At 43.4% G+C, this 20,894-nt stretch overlaps 1 protein-coding gene across 2 annotated transcripts in view; it reads left to right on the top strand.

Moving 5' to 3' along the window:
- The window catches only part of TAFA3 (TAFA chemokine like family member 3), an 87,451-nt gene that overhangs the window by 9,484 nt on the left and 57,073 nt on the right, over window positions 1-20,894 (top strand). For both annotated transcript variants that reach the window (XM_081009950.1, XM_081009951.1), the window contains exon 2: window positions 20,296-20,384. The gene's annotated coding sequence lies outside the window, so the exon portion shown is untranslated. The remainder of the gene's footprint in view (window positions 1-20,295; window positions 20,385-20,894) is intronic.

Raw genomic sequence — 20,894 nt, 5'->3', positions numbered from 1 at the left:
TGGAGGGTCAAAGAGTTGTGGCTGATGATGGTAAGATGCTTTCAGGGTGCAGGACAGCATGTGGCGTAAGCTGCCTCGTTGCTCTGTTCTTGCAACCTGGCTATCCCTGTGAGAGAACTGAATTGGCTGCTCTATATGCAGATGCTGCTGCTCAAGTAATTCATTCATGTGATAAGCATTTCTCTGACTTGCTCAAGGACAGAGGCTCACATTTCAATTGCCTGGAGGATCTGCGAACATCTGGCTGTTATTGACTGACCTTCAGCAGATGGATGAGGCACCCAAGCAGGGAAAGGTTGGGAGTCCCTTATGAACTGTCTGCTGTTGTACCTCTTGGGGCTCAGAATAAGGAGGCAGGCTCCTTACTAGAGATGCTTTGAAAAGTGTGCCATATGTATAATTTTCTGGCTACATTCTGGTATGAGGGGAAGAGAAGAAATCAACATCTAGGCAGGTCCACTTCTCTTCTGTCTGATAGCAGAGGACTCTGATTGCAGCAGCCACAATGCCATGCTATAAGAACATATACAGTAGTTTCTGTGCCCCTTCTGCTGCTCAGCAACAGTAAATGGCATATTCATGTATTTTGTTTTGGAACTGGAAGAAGGGGAAAGTGAGTAGGAGTGGCACTATTTCCCCCATCCTGCTATACAGGGCAAGAGAAGAGCCTTTGCCCATCCTATTTAAACCTGTGCCAGCTGTTTCTTTTCCAGATGCTCTCAGTCTCTTTTCTCTTGGGCCAACTTGGTATGTAGGCAGGACACTGCAGTGTGCAAGAGGATGTGGCTTTGTTCTGCCTTCAGCACCACTGGCTGCGGACAGCTGCCTGACTTCAAGTCCTATTGTAGAAGCAGGAGTGCCCCTAGCTCAGGCATGGCCAAACTTGGCCCTCCAGCTATTTTGGGACTACAATTCCCACCATCCCTGACCACTGATCCTGTTAGCTAGGGATGATGGGAGTTGTAGTCCCAAAACAGCTGGAGGGCCTAGCTGGTCTGATGCATTGTTACTACTTTTGCATTTACCATGTCAAGTTGTGAGGGTCTTTCCAAATTATTGTTTCTCCTTCCCAGTACTCTTACAATTATACTGGCTCTAATGCTAATTCAGGCCTATTGTGGGTGGGATAGGTGGTTAATCCAGAGGTAGAGGAAGAGATTCAGCAAGGGCAAGCAGACATTAAAGAAACATACCATTTTCTTTTCATGGAGATATAGGGAACAAGATACACTTACGAGGTTGAGCACTCTTCTTCTTCTTTTACTTCTTCTAAAAAAGTGCTAGTGACTTTCTGTGCTTGAGTGCTAGTACCATCTTCTTGCTCTTCCTTTCAGAGAAGGGATGGGTGGACACCATGTTTTAAGGATCTACTTTTTCTTTTTAACCAGATCCCTGAGTTTTACCAACCATAGCCTAGTGCAAAACAGGGGTGGGCTAAGAAATAAGAGAATAGGGTGCCTCTGAGCACATGCTCAGCTCAGAAATTTTGCGATCAGTTCCAGAACCAAGCCCAGAAGTCCCTTTCATGAAAATCCACTCCATTTCTTTTTTTAATGTTCTTTTTCAGCCACCTAATTTTGGGGATAAACTTTTTAGTTGTTGCTATTGTTAGATAATTGGCAGCTGATCTGCTGCAACTCACTCAGAGATATACTAGTAGATCTCAATCTACCTTCTGTCCATCCCAGTTTTAGAGAATGGGTCTCTTCCCCCTCCCCCCAATACCTGAACTTGCTATCAATTTTTGATACCCATTCCTTGATACTTTCACCATCCCTCTCAAGCAGGGATGCTGTTTTTTGGTTGTGGAGAACCCCCTTCGCTCATAGTATAGTGTCTTCTTCCTGTGGCCTGCAGGCATCCAGGAGCTCTGATGGGAAGCTGATAAATCAGCTATAACATCCCTCTTATAATGCTGAACTGTGGACGACCTTGACAGAGAGAGGCATCTGATGGCAGGTTGGTAAGTGCAGCTGACAAGATGTTTAATCCTGCAGAAATAGTGCTATGGAGAAGAGGCTCTTGTGACACTTCGTTCCCCTGCCTTGGTGGATAAAATTGCTCGCAGAGGTCAGGAGGTGGTGCTTCATGAAAAAGAAAACAACTGGGATGCCTGAAAGTAGTTTGGCCACTTCCTCATTACTCTCTCTATCCTAATTGCATCTCAATAGTGCTGAACACGGAATGCACAATGACTTCTTCACCCTTTTCACAATGGTGTTTATGTGTGAAATAGATTGTTACACAGACAGGCTTAGATCCCTATATATATTTCACCCAGGCCTGTTTGTCACAGGAGAGATTGGAGATGCATATGGAGTAAATGTTTTGCGAGGGGCTTCCTAGTGAGTGGGTCAATTTCTTCCCAGCCACCCACAGGTCAAAGAAAGCGAATAATGAATGCTCTGCCTCCCCAGAACTGACTTTTCAATAATGTCTTTTCCCTGCCGGGACATCTTTTGTTCATTACCTTTCTCTCTCAGAGAGAGCAAGAGTAGGGTGGGGAGAGAGAGAGAGATCCTTGTTCTGTGAGTTTCTCTTGTTCTAATTCTCTTTTTCTAAATCTTTTCTATTTCTACTTTTTCCATCAATGATTCGGTGATACTTGGGGGTGGGCGAGAGACTGAGCAAAGGAAATAGGACATGAGGAGAAAAAGGGAATCTGACAGGAATCCCACTGAAGTTAGATACCAGTGTATATCTACTTTTTTGCTTTTTGCCTTCCACAGTCATTGTCAGATTTTTGGGGTTCAAACACTCCTGGAATATGCATGCATATTTATTTTATAGACTTTTTCAAAGTTGGTCCTTGTACAACCAAATCTCGTGTGTATTTTTGGAGAGTGGGGTAAGAGTGGTAAGAGTATCTGGGGAGGCATTGGTTGAACTTCCCCTGCATCCACAAAATCCACTGTGTCTTTGAGCCAATCACTATTGGGATACCTGACAGGGTTCTTGTCAGGATAAAGTAGGTTATTATTATTATTATTATTATTATTATTATTATTATTATTATTTCATTTATACACTGCCTAATTGCCAAGGTGGTTTCAAAATGGTTTGCAAGTGTAAAACCAATTACAGAAACACACATAATTAAAATGCATAATAAGACACTTTCATCAAAACATTAAAATAAGCACCTGCAATTAAAATGTACAATGAAACAATCCCACTCAAACAGCACAACAATCAGAAACCGTTTAAACAACCATTAAAACAGGAGTTTCAAGTCAGAAGATCAGGGGAATGCTAGCAGGTGTGTCTTCAAGAACTGACAGAATGTCAATATCAAGGGGCCTTTTATATTTCAGTAGGGAGAGCATTCCACAGCACTGGTGTCACCAGTGAAAAGTCCTGCCTCTTTGTCAGCAAAAGCCAACAATCATCAGGTCATGGCAAAAAGACGTGTTGGGTTTCATTTGTTTATCTTAATACCCTTGATGTGGGTTGAAGGGGAAGACACCCTACCTCTCTGGAATAAAAGTGTGTGTGTGGGGGGGACCCGACACAACAGTTTCTGACTCTTCCAGTGCATGCTTGGGGCCAGGTGTGGGTCATGACTTCAGTTGAGTTCTCTGAATTCAGAACTGTGGTAATGGGGCTTAACAGTGGTTGACTGGAAAGGTGTGAGGGACCATGGCGGCTGGAGTGTCAGACTTGGATCAAGAAACCTGGGTTCAAATGTGAGCTCTGCCATAACACTGATTGGGCTAGCCACGTTAGGCAGTGATAATAAAGTAGCAGTCACCCCCATGTATGCCATCCTCAGCTTCCCGTAACGTCAGGATTGTTCTTTGATGAATAAGCAGCTGGAAGGATTATTATTTAAGGGCAGCTAACCAATGCAAATGTGTTAATATCCTATTTCACATGCACTGGGGATTAAATCTGGCATTGAAAATCTATTTGGGAGCCGAGTCCTGGTGATTCAATCAAGCCTGGAGGAAAAGCTGCGTGGGGATTTCAAGTGACTTGACTGCAGCTTTCTTTGGACTTTGATGATCAGGGCCCGAAGCCCCTGCGGAATTGCAAATGGTTGGTACAAAAAAGCAGTGTAGTGGCTCTAGTTTGCTATTCCAGACTGTCCCCAGCTTTGGGCAGCTTTGTCCCCAGCCTGGCTCCAGTCTTGCTACTCTCCAGTGTCACAGATGATTCTTTACAGCCAGGTAGCTCCCAATTTATGAGGGGATTACGTTCTGAGGCACCGCGCATTTCTGTGAAATTGTGTGTATTTGAAAACACTATTGGAAAAGCCTGCAAACACCCTCTAAACTTCTGGAAACCCTTGAAAAACCCTTGAAAAAAAACCAGAAGCACATACTAGATGCCAAACTCTACTGCAATTGCTTCGTCCAGACCTCCTTGCCCAAACTCCCAACTCTCCACAGGCCTCAATAGTCAGTACAAAAGCGCCTGGGATTGCTAAGTACTGTTTTCACACATTTCCCACCCTTTCTGGACTCTTTTAGGGCTGTTTTTGCCAGTCACTTTCAGTTTTGGTACAATGTGTGCATAAATTGGTTGTTGCCTGTAGAGAAAGAAGCACATGCTTTGCTTTGAAATGTAATGAGCCCTTCCTGAGCGGTGGTCTTTCCCTGCTGCTTCCACCCAGGAATCTCCCCGGCTCAGCTGCCTCACCTCTACAGCTCAAACCAAGTCTCTCTTTAAAAACAAAACAAAAAAGCAGAACTCTTTCATGGCGCATGTTTGCCCCAAGCCAGCCCCCCGCCTCATCTCTAGAGCCCCACATGCACATCTATAGGTGGACCTAGCATGGGTTGCTCCCCAGTTTCAGAGATTCTCTTGAAAATGGGTTATCTGAGGGGAAGCTCTTGCGATAAGCATTCAAGCTACAATTCTTTTTAGCTTGTCATTTGAACCTCCTGCAAAGATTGCAGTCTCTGTACATTGTAAAAAGAAGACCAGGAATCCCCAGAGGCTGGGATAATATGGAACATGCCACACTGGAGTAAGGAATGCAGAAAAGAACATAAAGGGCTTTTTAAAAAGAAAACCAGATCCCTTTGTCATCAGTTAAATACATCAAGCAAGAGGGGCTGGTTTTCTCTTTTGCTTTTTTTTGGGGGGAGTATGTGACTTGCTTCACTGTGTTATCATATGCGACTAAACTTCAGAAATATGGAGCCAATAGAATTTAATATGAGGTCTTCTTAACATGAGGAAATCCTCTAAAGTACAGAATCTTTATTGCATTGGGGAAAGAGCTGTTTGAGCTAAATATGGGTTTTTAATGCATATGTGGAGAAAACAAAACTTGGGGATGGGCTATAGCTCTGTTGTAGAGCATGTTCTTTGCATGCAGGAGGTCCCAGATTCAATGGCTGCCATCTTCCAAGTAGGGCTAGAAAGGAAAACCTGCCTGAAACCCTGGAAAGCTGCTGCCAGTCAGCATAGACAATACAGTGGTACCTCGGGTTACATATGCTTCAGGTTACATACACTTCAGGTTACAGACTCTGCTAACCCAAAAATAGTGCTTCAGGTTAAGAACTTTGCTTCAGGATAAGAACAGAAATCATGCTCTGGCGGCACGGCAAAAGTGGGAGGCCCCATTAGCTAAAGTGTTGCTTCAGGTTAAGAACAGTTTCAGGTTAAGAACAGACGTTCCGGAACGAATTAAGTACTTAACCCGAGGTACCACTGTATACAGTACTGTTTACTCACTCTCCCACTGCTGGCGTTTGAAACTGAGAACACATTATCATTGTTATTATTGAGTTTAATAGATAACAAAACATTCTTATATATGGTATTTCAAAAAAGGATTACAAATAAAAATCAGTTTGTTCGTATACAAAACATTTCACCACACATTCTTACATGAATACGTATGACTTCCCGCCACCCCCCCAATGTATTCACATTTTCTATTATCCAGTTATACAAATAACTATTGCTTTATTCTAGTTATAATATCTTGTAATTTCTTACTGCTTACAAAACCTTTTCCTTTGGTTTTATAATTCATATATTCAGAAATAATTCAAATGCTGTCATAGACGCCACACCACTATTGTATTTCATTAAATATTTCTTAAACGTGTCCCATTTTTGAATAAAATTTTGATTTATATTGCTTTTCAGCTTGTTTGCCATTTGAGCCATTTCGGTGAACTCTACCAACTTATTTAGCCACTCTGTTTTTGTAGGAATCCTCTCCCCCTTCCAGTTCTGTTCAGTTAGGATTCTTGCAGCAGCAGTTGTATACAAAAAAAATTATTTTAAGTTTCTTGCTATCTCTCTATTTACTGTTCCAAGTATAAGAAGGCCTTAGGTTTTTTGGGAAATGTTACTTTTATAATTTTTTTCAGTTCATCATATATAACATTCCAAAACTCTTTTATTTTTGGACATGCCCACCACATGTGGAACATGTTTCCTTCAGATACTCCACACTGCCATCATTTGTTCGAACTGTTTTTGTACATCTTAGATAACTTTGATGGCGTCAGGTACCATCTAAACTGCATCTTCATGAGAACATGTTAGCTGCAATCCAGATCTATCCTGTGGTTTCTTGAGAAATACTCCTGTTGGAAACTCCGTTTCCCTTTGAACCAGTTTCCATCCAATTGGAAAACTTTAGCCACATACTCACTTTGCAGTGGAAGCGGAGGTGTGTACAGTTGAGACAGCCATTACACACATGGAGAGGACAGGCCATGTGCATGGAACAGCTCTATGGGTTGGAGTCTGATGAGGTTGCAGAGGTGGAGAAACAAATCAAGTAATGTACATCAAGGGAAGACATCCCTGCCCCTTCTGTAATGTGTACAGCAGCATGGAATTGTAACCTGAAAATCAGCAGGGTGTATGTGGAAGCCATAATGCTGCATTTCAAGCCACTAATGTATACAGTGGTACCTCAGGTTAAGTACTTAATTCATTCCAGAGGTCCATACTTAACCTGAAACTGTTCTTAACCTGAGGTACCACTTTAGCTAATGGGGCCTCCTGCTGCTGCCACGCCGCCGAAGCACGATTTCTGTTCTCATCCTGAAGCAAAGTTCTTAACCTGAAGCACAATTTCTGGGTTAGCAGAGTCTGTAACCTGAAGCGTATGTAACCTGAAGCGTATGTAACCTGAAGTGTATGTAAACCCGAGGTACCACTGTACATACTCTCCCTCCCTCTCTGCTCTCCCTCCCCTTTCAACCATATTCTGCAAGGCAGCTCACAATTTACTTTATGATATATTGTTTTTCAACAAAAACATTTTTGTTAAAGCCAAAACAAACCAGCAATGGCTACTGTCTTAATCTCCTGAAAGGACATCATCACAAGCCTGGGCAAAAACCCCCCAAAACCTGTATGTTTCTCGAGCCTGAAAGCCATCAGATTCTATGCCAGTCCAATAGATATGGGGAGGGAGTAATTCTACACATGTTGGACTGCAGAATGAGGATTTCACAGTTGCGGTTGTCTTCTTCCCGGGGCTGAACTGCACTGAGAAGCATGTCCAGGTCCATCCTTGCGCTCTTTTTGCCAGCAAGTGAGTTTAAAGCTGGACTGGGGAGGAATTCAGGAAGGTTTTTCAGCATAATGCTGTTAAATAGCTTAAGTTGAGCTTGATTTTAAATGGAGATTTTATTGCTGCTGGTTCGCTAAACAGCCACTGGTTTGTTTGTTTTTTAAAGAATGTGTTGTGTTAAACAGATACATCTCCTCCCCTTTTGCTTTGCTTCGGGTGTTTTCCAGAGAAGGAGCTAATGCCTTTTTATGAATAAAAATAAATGCTGAGAGAGTATGAATCTCAACCTTTACGTGGAAATGGGGTACTTTGTAGCAGGGAACGGAAATTGGTTCTGTGAGTTTTGTTTGCTGCCATAATGCCTTTTGGCAGCAAGAGCTCTTGGCTGCTAAAGATGGGCAAGCCTAATCGGCCTAACAGTATAATATCTTTTATGAACACAATGGTATTGGGGTGGGTGGGAACTGGCCTTCCTACAGTAGAAAACTGTGAGGTTTATTGCATGTTTGACCTTTTCAGAACCATGTTAAAAGTGTGCTTACTCACTTGAGTGTTTAGACAGCCGCCAGAGGCCCTGTTTCTTTCCCCCCGTTTCCCCCCCAAAAGTGGGGCAGACCTTGTTAGTGGTTATGCCCCAGCAACTGCCTCCTTTTTTAAGGCTTTCCAGTGGAGAGGAAAGTTGCTATTTCAGAATTATCATCATCATCATCATTATTATTTCCCGCCCATTTGGCTAGGTTTTCCCCAGCCACTCTGGGCAGCTTACAGTGCTTCTGTCATCAAATTTCCCATTATTTGCTGGTCATAGTTTTTACGCTGCTATGTGGGTGAGTTCTGTTCTTTGTTGTCATGTTAAATTTATGTTTGTTTGTTTATATTTTTTAAGGAGAAAATCTTACGACCTTCACATTTTTATTTATGCTTCTCTTATCTAACAAAATTTATACACTGCTTGATGGTAAGAACCTCTTAAGTGGTTTACAAAAATATAAAATAAAGCATTTTAAAAATAAAATCAAAATAAAAACAGTTAAAGAAGGTATCTAAAAATCTTCAAAAGGTGATAAATGTCAAAAAAAGCTACAAATAAATAAGCATGTAACTTCTACATGTCTGGATAGGCGTGTCTAAACTAAAATGTTTTTAGCAGGTGGTGAAAAGAGTACAACGAAGGCACCTACCTGATGTCAATAGACAGGGAGTTCCAAAGTGTAAATGTTGCCACGCTAAGCAGTTTCTTACAAGTGTAGAACGAATGTTATGTGGCGCCTGTAACAGTTCCAGTTCCACAGATTGAAGCAGTCAAGTGGGCACACATGGGTAAGGGGTTCCTGCAAGTAATTGTGCTTGGGATTTTCAATTTGTTTTCCCCACTTTGAGCATTTTCTATAGATATATGGGAGAATTATGCTTTTGGTAAATGGAAAAGAGAGCCCACAGCCCCCAATGAGGCTGATGCTGGAGATTTATTTTTTTAAAAAAACACCTAAAACAACTTCATGGAATTAAGGGGTAATACTTCTTTTATCTGCCAGTTTTCTCTCCTTCTGTATGTGCTTAAAAAGGCGCCTCTGGCTTAGTGCAGAACAGTGTTCAGCCTCTGAGAAGAAATAGGAAAAGTCCACAAAGAATTCCACATCTCAACCTTCGCCATCATCCTTCCCTCTGATGTTTTGCATAACATGGATTGGACATCTAGCTGTTTTTCGTTTTGTAAGGGTTTGAAGACTTGTCACCCTCCATCCTTAAACATGCTCTTTCTGCCTTTACTCCCTGACAGGTCATGGAATGCAGTGCATATGAAGGTTTTGATGAACACAGGATAGTGCAAGCCATCAGGTAGATGACACTAAGGAAGTCCCAGTAGGTTGAGGCACAAGGACCTAGGGAATGTATGCAGATTATTGGTTTTTTTTAACCTGAGGGGGACAGCAGAATCAGGCAATCACCTAGTTTTCACATCATGGTAAACCATAGCTAGTTGATTATTGTGAGTCTGCTGATGTCACTGACTTTGCTTTGGGGTGTGTGGAAGGAACACACCACAATCCCTGGTTTGGCGTTCTTGTTGTTACCTTCATTACCTGCCCTTCACCAGCATGGACTTCAGTGCGAATTTCTCCAAATAAACATTTTTTTGTATGCAGTTTAGCCTAATATACAGTTTCCCCAAGCCATTTCCCCAAATATAATGCATTTTTCTTTGTTATTTTCACTAATGCATACTTTACTGTGCAGTGTTTTTGTATACCTTACTTGGCTGGACAGCTGCACTGCAAAATTTGGGAAAGTGTGACTTTCGAAGGGTGGCTGTGTTTCAGTTTGCCTGTTGTTTCAAAAAGTGTGACTTCTGTAGGTTTGCCTTTAAATGCAGACTGAACCTCATTTCTTGCCCAGCCTTTCTTGGGAAGCCTGGGCTTGTGTTGTGTTATCTTATCTAAGGCATATGGCTTGTTGCCATCCGAGCCATTGGAGCATTCCCTTGTCCCTCTGTCTGCCCTAGAAATAACTCTCAGTGCCATTCTCCAAGCTTGACTGCTTTTTAAAAATAGCATTTGTTATCCCTCACTGGGGATCTTCTTTCCCTTCGTGAACCTCAGGGCAATCTTATTTGAGATGACCTTGGGGCAGGTAAAAAAAAAATATTTGGGTGTTTCGGAGGGAATAAGCAGGGTGGTGTGGTTGACTTTCATTGGGATCCCCCAGATTCCAGAGTCTGAGTTGCCTTTTCTTTGACACTTTCCAGAGTCACCTAGTATGCATTCCTCATTCATTAATATTTGCTGGGCATGGTGTATATTCCCATGCTTCCCCAGTACTGTAATAAAATCATCATCTGGGAAGCAAGCAAGGTCTGTTCAGAGTGGCTCACAGTGTACATTACATTTACCACTGCAAATTACCCACACCATCACTTAGCTCTGCTTGAATCATTTATTAAGTTAGGGTGCTCTGTAGCCTGGATGTTGGAAAGGATAATGAACCCTCCAGTGGTGAGAGTGCCTGGGGGTGCAGTGTGGGAAAACTATCCAGACCTTACAGGCTAAATAGAGATCCCTTTGGGACAGGATGCACTTTTTGCTTAAGGGTCTGTGTCACCCCGATCTCATTTCATCTCTCTGCAGGCATAAAGGGGTGTAAATGACACTGACACTTGCTCTAAGCCTCTTTACACTGACAATCCAATGCAAAGCAGCCTTTGTGTAACCGAGATCTCATCGGCACTCTGTGTATGTGTTTTTTCTTTCCAGAGGATCAATTAACCTGCATTAGTTAATGCAGTTTCACCCTCCCTCCTCTTTTTCTGGCTTTTCCTTGGAGCCTTCTCCGCACATCACATATTTATGATGCACCCACAAATGTGGTAATGCAAGCGCACACAGATTAATGATGGGTGACCTACCCACCACACAGTTCAGAATTGGCCTTGGCGAAATGAGTGATTTCCCTCGCCCCGAGAAAGTAAACAAAACCCCTTCATTATTTCTTGACCCTACTTCTGAATTCCAAACTGCATCGTGCTCCCTATGACATCGGGAGCACAACAGGACCAGACACCTCTCCAGCCCAATCTTCCAGGTCTGAATTCAGAAGAACCCAGGGTCAATTTGTTATTGAATTGAGGCTGTTCAGACTTCAAGAGTTGGTTATTCAGAACTTCCCAAGTTTGGAATCTACTCTCATCAGTTATAGAAAAACGTGCTGTAAGAATCTGACAAATGTATGTTCAAGTTGGTTGTTAGTATTCATCTGTCTTGAGAGACAATGGAGTGTGCCTCCGAGGGGGAAGCCAAACCACTGTGTTAGCAGCACCCAAAATGTAGCACCACCAAAGTCTCCCCGGGACACAAGTCTGGGCAGTATGTATGGTGGTCCTGGGCTGCCGAGACAACACATCGCTGATGTGTTATGGTGGCAAGAAAGGCTGCAGGGCCACATCTCTGTTCTAACCTATTCACTGTGTGGAGGATCCTCACATAATTTAGAGCCCTGAGCACTCAAGAGTTCCAGCTCCATGGGAATCCCCCACATATGGAGAAGATACAGATATATCTAGCTAGATAGGTGTAGATGTTGGGCTCAACACTGCAGTGGAAGAATAATAGGAATAGAAGGAATGTGGGGTTTTGGGGCCAAACACATGGCCCCACAGCCCCATTCACTTTGTTTGCCCTCTATGCACAAGTAAAAAGTAAGGTTAAGGACCCCTGGACAGTTAAGTCCAGTGAAAGGCAACAATGGGATGCAGCACTCATCTCACTTTCAGGCTGAGGGAGCCGGTGTTTGTCCACAGACAGCTTTCTGGGTCATGTGGCCAGCATGACTAAACTGCGTCTGGTGCAATGGGACACCATGATGAGAGCCAGAGTGCACATAAATGCTGTTTACCTTCCCGCAGCAGTGGTACCTATTTATCTACTCACACTGGTGTGCTTTCGAACTGCTAGGTTGGCAAGAGCTGGGACAAAGCAACGGGAGTTCACCCCTTTGTGGGGATTCGAACCGCCAACCTTCCACTCGGCAAGCCCAAGAGGCTCAGTGGTTTAGACCACAGCACCACCCGTGTCCCTTAGGTTGGTTGTTAACTGTTTTGGACATCAGGCTTTTCCATGAATACAAACCCAGACAATATAGTTGCCCCAAGTGGGATGCTGGCCAAGGCCCTCCAAGGAGTGTTAATTTGGTAGTAAGTAAGGTTTGCTGTCATGTAATGTACAGTGGAAGATGTCTCTCAAGTGAGTTCAAAAAGGCTCTGTTGGTTGCAGAGTCTTGGCATGAGACTGTATCCTTTGATCATCATAGCCATTTCTCCAGTATGTGTTTTTTCTTCTTAAAGAAAGGGATGATTTGGCTCTTTTATCAACCTTAATCCATTTAGGGCTGTCCAATCCACCACACACTGTAAGTCAGTACAGCAGGGGGAGGATGGTGTTTTTTAATTTGGATTTGATATCCCGCCTTTCACTCCCTTTAAGGAGTCTCAAAGCGGCTAACATCCTCCTTCCCCTTCCTCCCCCACAACAAACACTCTGTGAGGTGAGTGGGGCTGAGAGACTTCAAAGAAGTGTGACTGGCCCAAGGTCACCCAGCAGCTGCATGTGGAGGAGCGGTGACGCGAACCCGGTTCCCCAGATTATGAGACTACCGCTCTTTTTGGCTGATGTGGGCTTGCTTTCGGAAGGAAGCAAATTGATGGAGATCCTCTCTTGCTCCTTCTGTGAGCAACACATAGAATGGCAGTTTCCCCATGTGGATAGGGTTCTGTCTTTCTTCGGCTGCATCATATAATGGTGTGTTATGTACTACAATCTACTTAGGAGATGCATATTTTGCAGTGCAAGTACCAGGTGATTTTGAGCGACTTTCAAACTAAACGGAAGTTTCACTGCAAAGAGAGAGGGACTGACCAAGGCATGTGTGTGTTCATTTATCTTTCCTTCATTTAGCTCTTTCACACAATGCTGGCATTTGAGCTTTAGCTCTGTAGTGTTTGTAACATGAGCAGCACGGTTCCCATGATATGTTTGCAAGGGGCATTTCTGAGCAATCGGATGCAATCTTTCAGTTCATCCGAAGGTCACAGAGTGTTCATATTCAGTTGCCATTTGCTCTTGGTCTCTTTGCACTGTGTTATCAGACAGTCGTGTGATTGGAGGCCTCCATATGGAGGTCTTCTCCATTTGTGGGGGTGCTGTTGACCATGAGGGTCCCGCATATTATGAGTCCACATAACCTAGCCCTATCGTCCCCTACTGACACTACTGTATCTGTCTGTGAGGTTTAACTGGAGATTATGGGACACACTACTCCATGTTCAGAGCCCACAGGTTCTCAGAGGGTCCAGGTTGTGCAGCTGCTCTTAGTTGATATGTGTAAGCTGTTGTATAATAACAGTTTTCATGCACTTTCTAAACAGCTGCTTCACCACTTTGATGCATGACCAGATTAGCCGCTCTTCTTGTTGTTTCAACAGACATATACCACACAGCAGGGTGTGAACAGTCCAGGCATGAGAAAATAAGCCTAGTTAAAAAAAAAAAAACAGTTTAGGAGCTATAATGGAGCATTTTGTATTTCTTAATTTTCTTCTGCATTTTTTTTATATAAGCATTTTTTTATATAAGCATTTATATAAACTCACAAACTCATATAAACTAACATATATATATTTAATATATGCATCCTATAGAAACATTTTATTATGAAGCATTGCATTATGAAATATATTGTATGTATGTTTATGTGTGTTATAAACATCTAGCATTTAGAAAAAGGGCAGCTTGCTGCATCTAGTTTCTGTAGCTCTAGTGTGGTGGGTTCCAGATGGACTACAACTCCCATCAGCTTGTATTGGTTGGGGCTGCTGTGAATTGTGGTCTGAAACATCTGGAGGCAATCACATTGGAGAAGACAGTTATAACAAAATAAAGGGAGGGAAGGGGTCCTGGACCTTTAAAAACACTTTGCACAGAAGAGTACCATTCACAAGTACTGTATTTTATTATACAGTGGTACCTCGGGTTACATACGCTTCAGGTTACATACGCTTCAGGTTACAGACTCCGCTAACCCATAGTACCGTGGGTTAAGAACTTTGCTTCAGGATGAGAACAGAAATCGTGCTCCGGCAGCGCGGCAGCAGCAGAAGGCCCCATTAGCTAAAGTGGTACCTCAGGTTAAGAACAGTTTCAGGTTAAGAACAGACCTCCGGAACGAATTAAGTACTTAACCCGAGGTACCACTGTATACAGTATGTTATTAAAATTGTCAAAGATTTCAAACACTCGATTAAAATGGCAATAAAAAATAATGCAACATTATAAATACAAAGGCTAAAATGGAAGCAGCAGCCATAAAACAGAACAAGCATTAAATACAGGAGCGCATTAAAGTTACTCATTCAATGCCTGGACAAATAAATAAATGAAAGTCTTCATTCCAGGTACCAAAGTGAGCCTCTGGCAAGCTAACCTGCATGGAGAGTTTTCCAAAGCTGCAATGTCGCAACCATCAGGCTCTCCACTTTCTGTGGATGCCGCTTTTGAAAGGACCTTGGAGACAGGGCTGCTGATTGCAAACAATCCATTTAATAAAATACCCTTCCCATGAAGAGCTGTTTCCAGACCCACTGGTGCCAAGATGTACCCACTTGAAAGTGCAAGGACCTTAGCAATGGGCTTCCCTTGCTCCCTCACCACCGCCTTCCATCTTTCTTTTGTCTAAGGTTCTGCACTTGATCTTTGTGTGTGACTTTCAATCAGTCAGAGCCCTAATGGCCACAGCCTCGCAATCTCTCTTAATTTCAAGCATATTAGTACCGCATGCAATCAGCCAATCATGCTAGTTGCCCCCTCAGCAGTGCTAAGAATGTGAGAAGGGCATGTATAATGATAGGTACAGAGCAGAAAGTGCTCAGCTTGATTGCCCTTTGGCCAGTGTTAAATCATTTCAATGCATGCAAACTGTGCGCTGCAAAGGACCAAAGCCATGGTGCCATGGAGTTGAGGGCACATTTTTTAGTCTGGAGCTCTCAGTTGCTGTGAGCAGCACTGTTGAAAGGACAGTGAGTTAGGGCTACAAGTTTTCAAATAAAGCATTTATATAAATATCATGCCTGAGACTATAAATTTCCATCTGAACCAGGCAACATTAGGTCAGGAGGTTTTAGTCTTTGACATGGGATTTCTAGTACGTACGCCTATACTCTGTGTGGCTCCTTCTTTTCCCCAGCTGGAAACTCTTTTGCACACTTCTCATTTTTGGGTCAATGGCTTGTATACTTTATGGGGCAGAGTGTGCATATATGTGTATCTACATTAAGAGACTGACTGTGAACCTCTGCTTGGTTCAGGTGTTCAGTGTTAGTGCTCAGTTAAATAGAGCTCCTCCCCTTTTCCAGCTCCAATCAGAATTAGGCAGAATAAGACTCTTCGTTAAGTCAGAACTCTGGCTTAGCTCAATCAAGTTTAACACCCTCTTTAAATTGGTTAAAATTCATGCAAGCACCCCTGCACTATTTCAGGATTAAGACATACAGAATAATCAAAATAACAAATCCTGACCAGTAGATTAAGTAATATTAAATTAGCAAATAGCTGAGGTCAAATGTGTCTTTGGGAGCAAGGCACATTTCTATTCCTTTTGCCAGAGTTTGCCAAGAAGAACAAGCAAATCAGCAGTGCAGATTTGCATCAGTGAGTTTGGAAAAAAAACATCCCAACAATCCTTTAAATTACTTCCAGTGGCTGTGATATCTAATACAAACAATGGAGATTTGATCATGTAGGCACTGCTGTTTTCATACATTTCATGAAGAAGAGGAGCAGGTGAAGTTCAAATGCACTCTCCGGAGAATGAAAATATCTCACAGGGCAAGTCACGATTGTGATGCTTAATTTCATCCTAGGTGGGCTGGCTTAAAACTGTTTGTGGAGAGGATACTGCCAGGTTAAAAGATGCTACCTGATAGCTCCCCTGGGTTGCCCTCCCACTCACTCCTGCTCATCATTCTTTCTCTGGTGTGGCATGCTCAGCACAGGATGCTCCAAGGAGCAGTTCACCTGATTACCACCTCCCATCACCTGCTTTGCTCCTCATGGGGTTGCAGACACAGGGAAGTGCCCCAGCTGGGACAGAGCATTGGTGGGTGGATTAGCTAGCAGGCAGCTGCCTCCTTGCTTGCTGCCTGTCTCCTTGCTTAGTGGGGTTTGGCTGTGTTTTGTGCTGCTGTTGCCTGTAAGGGGATGAGATTCCTAGCTGGCTAGGCCCACCATGAGTCCACTTCAGGGTACTGCGAGGCAACAGGCTAGCTGCCTGTTGCTTAATTGAAAATGGAACTGAGAGGAAGTGGGAATGAGAAATACGGTAGTTCAGAAAGACCCTGAGTTGAGCTGGGCAGCCTATGAAGTGCCTCCGACTGAGGTAGGCTGTTTTCTGACATACCAAATCAAGGTCAGAATTTATGTAAAAAGTTGGGTCTCAGTAGGTGCTCCATTAACTTTTTGTGGTTGAGTGGGCAATGGATCTGTGTTGGTCATAGGATTACCATTGAAAAAGTACATGAAAACCACTTGTTTCAACACGCATGAATTCACAAGAATGCATTTAGAAGTCATCTTGTGTACACCTGGTTCCATGCTGGATTCTGCTGTTCCTTCTCTCCAACATTCCTCCTCATGAGATTATCATTGCGTGAGAAGGGAGTGTGAGGCTCTGCTTCCTGGTTCCTTTCCTTCTGTTGTAATTCTCATAGCCCTCTATGTGTTGGGAACTTTTTCTATTCTAGGCTCCCCTTGTGAGTTCTGAATAAGCTTGTAGCTAGAATAATATAAAATTGGGTCACTAAAAGGATCCCAAATGGCTGTGAGTCAACATTTTCCTTATTAGTTTGGAAAGTCATGCAGGACCTTTTTATACTACCACTTTGCAAGTGGATCTCACCATTGTCTGACTAGAAAAATGCAAAGAAGGCTGTTTGAATTGAACATTAGTCTCTGTAATGTCTGTGTCAGTGATTCCCATGCCATAACATGACTTGCATGTTATGAGACCTTACAAAAATTATCTGAGAATGGAAAAAAATTGGAAGGGTTTGTGATTGTGCTTGTACAACTGAGTGCCCACCTGTCAAGGTTTGACTCGGACGTAGGTCAGCAACAACAACAAAAAATATCACCCGAGGCCAGTTTTTATTCAAGAAAACAAACCACAGAGCTCCAGCTTAGTGGTCTCAGCAACTCTTCCTAGGAGGTCCTGCCCTGAGGAAGCAGTTGCAAGTACCCTTCTCTATGACTCCTCCTTTTCAGGGTTTAACCCACACAGTCTCAAACTGTGTCTGTGCACAACTAACCTCTTTTCATTTCTCTCTGTGTTCTTGGAGACCAAGGGGGAAGGGGAGCTGGTCGCAGCAGGAGGGGGAGGCTTCCTGGATTCTTCAGCAAGCTCTTGACCCCCTCCTTTCCAGCCTCTGCTTCAGCCTCAGACTCTGAACTGCATTTTATCACAGACTCTTCTTGCTCACTAAACCCTGTCATCTGTTGCTGACACCTCTTCCTCTCAGCCTGCTCCTTCTCCCTCTAACCGCTCATCATTGTCCCACCACCACTACCCTGGTTCTGGGCCTTCCTTCCCATGGGAGTTCCCAGGCTGGTGCCTCCCACCACTTCTCTGCATCTAGCCAGTCCATGGCATCACCATAATAGCATAGCTATAAGATAGCAGATGCTGCTGGGTAGGGATATAAGAAGACAGCAAGTTCCATTCCAACCTGTATTCATCATAATCCACATGGTTTCTGTTCTGCTGCAGTTCAGTTTCTGCCAAATACTGTGTTAGCCATCTCACAGTCCGCTAGTTAACATAAGTTATGCAATTTATGAAACTATTCGTGTAACTTGCATTCATTTCAATGTAAAGGAAATGTCAAAAACAATGTATTCAAAGTAATGAATTATGTATCATTTGCATATTTAAAACAACATCAGTGCAAATGAGTACAGATTATATTGGCTGGATTGAGTTCCGTTTGTGACCACAGGTGAACACACAACCTGCAGCCTTTCCACTTCCCTTTGCTGTTTTTGTCAGAATCCTCCAGCATCTCTACTGAGGGGATGGTGCAGTTGGTCATCAAGTAAACGGCATCCATTGAGACTCATAGCTCTTCTCATATTAAGCAACAAGCCCTCTTGCTAATGTGGCCCTAATTTTGTCCCCATGCTCCTCACAGATGAATTGAACAAGGGCAACACTGAGTCTGTGGGGGATGAAACCAGCAGGCACTGCCATACCCTGGGCTACATCTAAGTAAGAAAGCAGGCAAGGAAGGGCTCTCTGAGGGCAGGTGGGGGTTGGTAGGGCAATGCCTCATCCACTGTCATGGATCGGCCCCCCACTACTCGCCTTGCTTAACAAATACAACTCAGTAACATGGTGCATACACAAACTATGCTCCCCCTTCTGTGCATTCGCTACAGCCGTTTCAGAGTTTGGAAGGAGATTAGTTCTCATCCAAGAAGCCTTTCAGGCAGCCTCATAGCAAATACTGTACTGTGATTCCTGAAGAACAAGCAAATTAGAATAGTGGGCCACAATAAAACAAGAGTTTAAGAATTGCTGTCATAGAACGACAGATTAAAATGCTTACAGATAAATCATTAGAGATCCAGTGTTATGTTTTGACAAGGAACAGTTGTGAGCTGGCCCTGTGCCCAGGAAGGGCTCTCCATCACCACAAACAACATACACTCGCTCTCCAGCTCCCTGTTAATAAATTCTGATTGGGCACTAAAGTTTTACAGCTTCTGTGGTTGTTCACTCTGGACCCCGTTAAATCGCAGCAGGTGATATACAAGGCTGTGAATTGTCGTTTCCCCCCCATCCCTGGTAAATGGAGACTGCACAGGCAAGAAGACTATGCTCTGCGACTGCTTGCTGTCCCTTAACATTTCTACATCCTCATCCATGGGACTGAAACTGCATGGGTCGCGCTGGCTGATGATCTCCGGTGGGCTAGGGACAAAGGTGAAAGCTGTTTTCTATTGCTGCTGGATCTTTCAGTGGCCTTTGATACCATTGACCATGAAATCCTTCTGGACTGCCTAGAGGAGCTGGGGGCACTGTTATACAGTGGTTCCGCTCCTTCCTCTTGGGCTGAGTGTTCAGACTGGGCTGAGTGTCCAGAAAATGGTGTTGGAGGATGAGTGTTCAGACCCCTGAGTGTTCAGACTTGTGGGGTGCCTCAGGGTTTCGTCCTCTCCCCCATGCTTTTTAACATCTATATAAAGCTACTGGGAGAGATCATCAGGGGGTTTGGGCTGGGTGTTCATCAGTATGCGGATGATACCCAGCTCTACCTCTCTTTTAAATCTGAACCAGTGAAAGCGGTGGATGTCCTGTGTGAGTGTCTGGATGTGGTTGGAGGATGGATGGCAGCTATAGGCTTGCCGTAGGATCTGGCGCTCTGGACAGCAGGCAAAAAAAGAAAGGAAACAAAATGCAAGAACTTTAGGTGCTAGAAATGCACTTTACAATAAGCGCAACCTGTTTTGGGAAAAATCACTTCCGCAAGGGCCCATTTTTAACAACATTTCTCACATCCAAGGTATAGAGCAGTTTGACTGTGATCCCCATATAGATGTATTCCAGCTGGAGTTACATGAATGGACACGCCCCTTTCACCTATTGCCCTTTAGCTGCTGCTCTCAGCCAGTCATTTTGTAGAGTCCAGAAAGAACTGGAAAAAGTTCCTAGCAGCAAGCTGCCTGGTGCATCCTCTTCTCCCCAATCTGCCTCACAGAACGTGACACAGTGCAAATGTCCCATTTATCCTATGAGTGGGCTACCCTGGCAAAAATAGCTGCCACCACTGTCCTCAAGGGAAGAAGGGAAGAATAATACCTGACAGTCTTGCAGCTAAGGAGGACAGAATGCTGGACTAGGCAGGTCTTTGGTTTCCTTCAGCAGCGATCTTGTGCCCTTTTAACACTTTCCTGCCTTCCCAGATTTCTGTTCAGGTGTTCTATTCAACCCTTCAAAGAGAGGACTGTCCTCTGTAAAATAAGCACCCATGATGTTAGCTGAAATATGAGGAGGGCAGGAGAGGGACTAATAATAATAATAAGAATATTAATAATAATAATCCCACTGTTTCTGCAAAAAGGATTAGCCTCTGTTTACAAGCTACTGTATGTGTTATTCTAGAGTTTTGTCTTGGGCAGTATGATTCACTGGTGCTTTAAGGCAGACACTGTCCACTGTAAATTTAAGTAGCTGTTTGTTTGTTTGTTTTCATTTTTTAGATGCCCTGATGTTTGCCCTTCTTTGCAAATACCGAGTCTATATGAGATTGGCCAATGCACAGACAATAGCTGTGAAGCCCCAGTAGGAGGTAAGTATCATTATTCAAATACTTATTTCTATTATTTCACAAGAAAGCCTGTTGTTAAAAGACTGAATGAATCTTGGCAAAATGGTGTGTTTTTTAAAGTGGCAGGAATCTTTTTGGAACACACAGATCTTCCTTTATGCCACCAATTCCCTTTTCCTAGGCTGAATTTTGGACCAACTTATTTTGGCACCAAAAAGAAGCTCATTTTGCTCCGAAGTTATTTGGACTATATTTGTACAACTACTTGTGAAAAGAGAAAATACAAACATAGTCGTTGTGTGCTATGGACTACTGCAATGCGCTCTATGTGGGGCTACCTTTGAAGGTGACCTGGAAACTACAACTAATCCAGAATGCGGCAGCTAGACTGGTGACTGGGGGCGGCCGCCAAGACCACATAACACCGGTCTTGAAAGACCTACATTGGCTCCCAGTACGTTTCCGAGCACAATTCAAAGTGTTGGTGTTGACCTTTAAAGCCCTAAACGGCCTCGGCCCAGTATACCTGAA

The sequence above is a fragment of the Podarcis pityusensis genome (genome assembly GCF_964106645.2).
Source record: "Podarcis pityusensis genome assembly, chromosome: 6".
Lineage (NCBI taxonomy): Eukaryota > Metazoa > Chordata > Lepidosauria > Squamata > Lacertidae > Podarcis > Podarcis pityusensis.
Note: the sequence above shows the minus strand (reverse complement) of the source record. Positions and strands in the feature narration are given on the sequence as shown.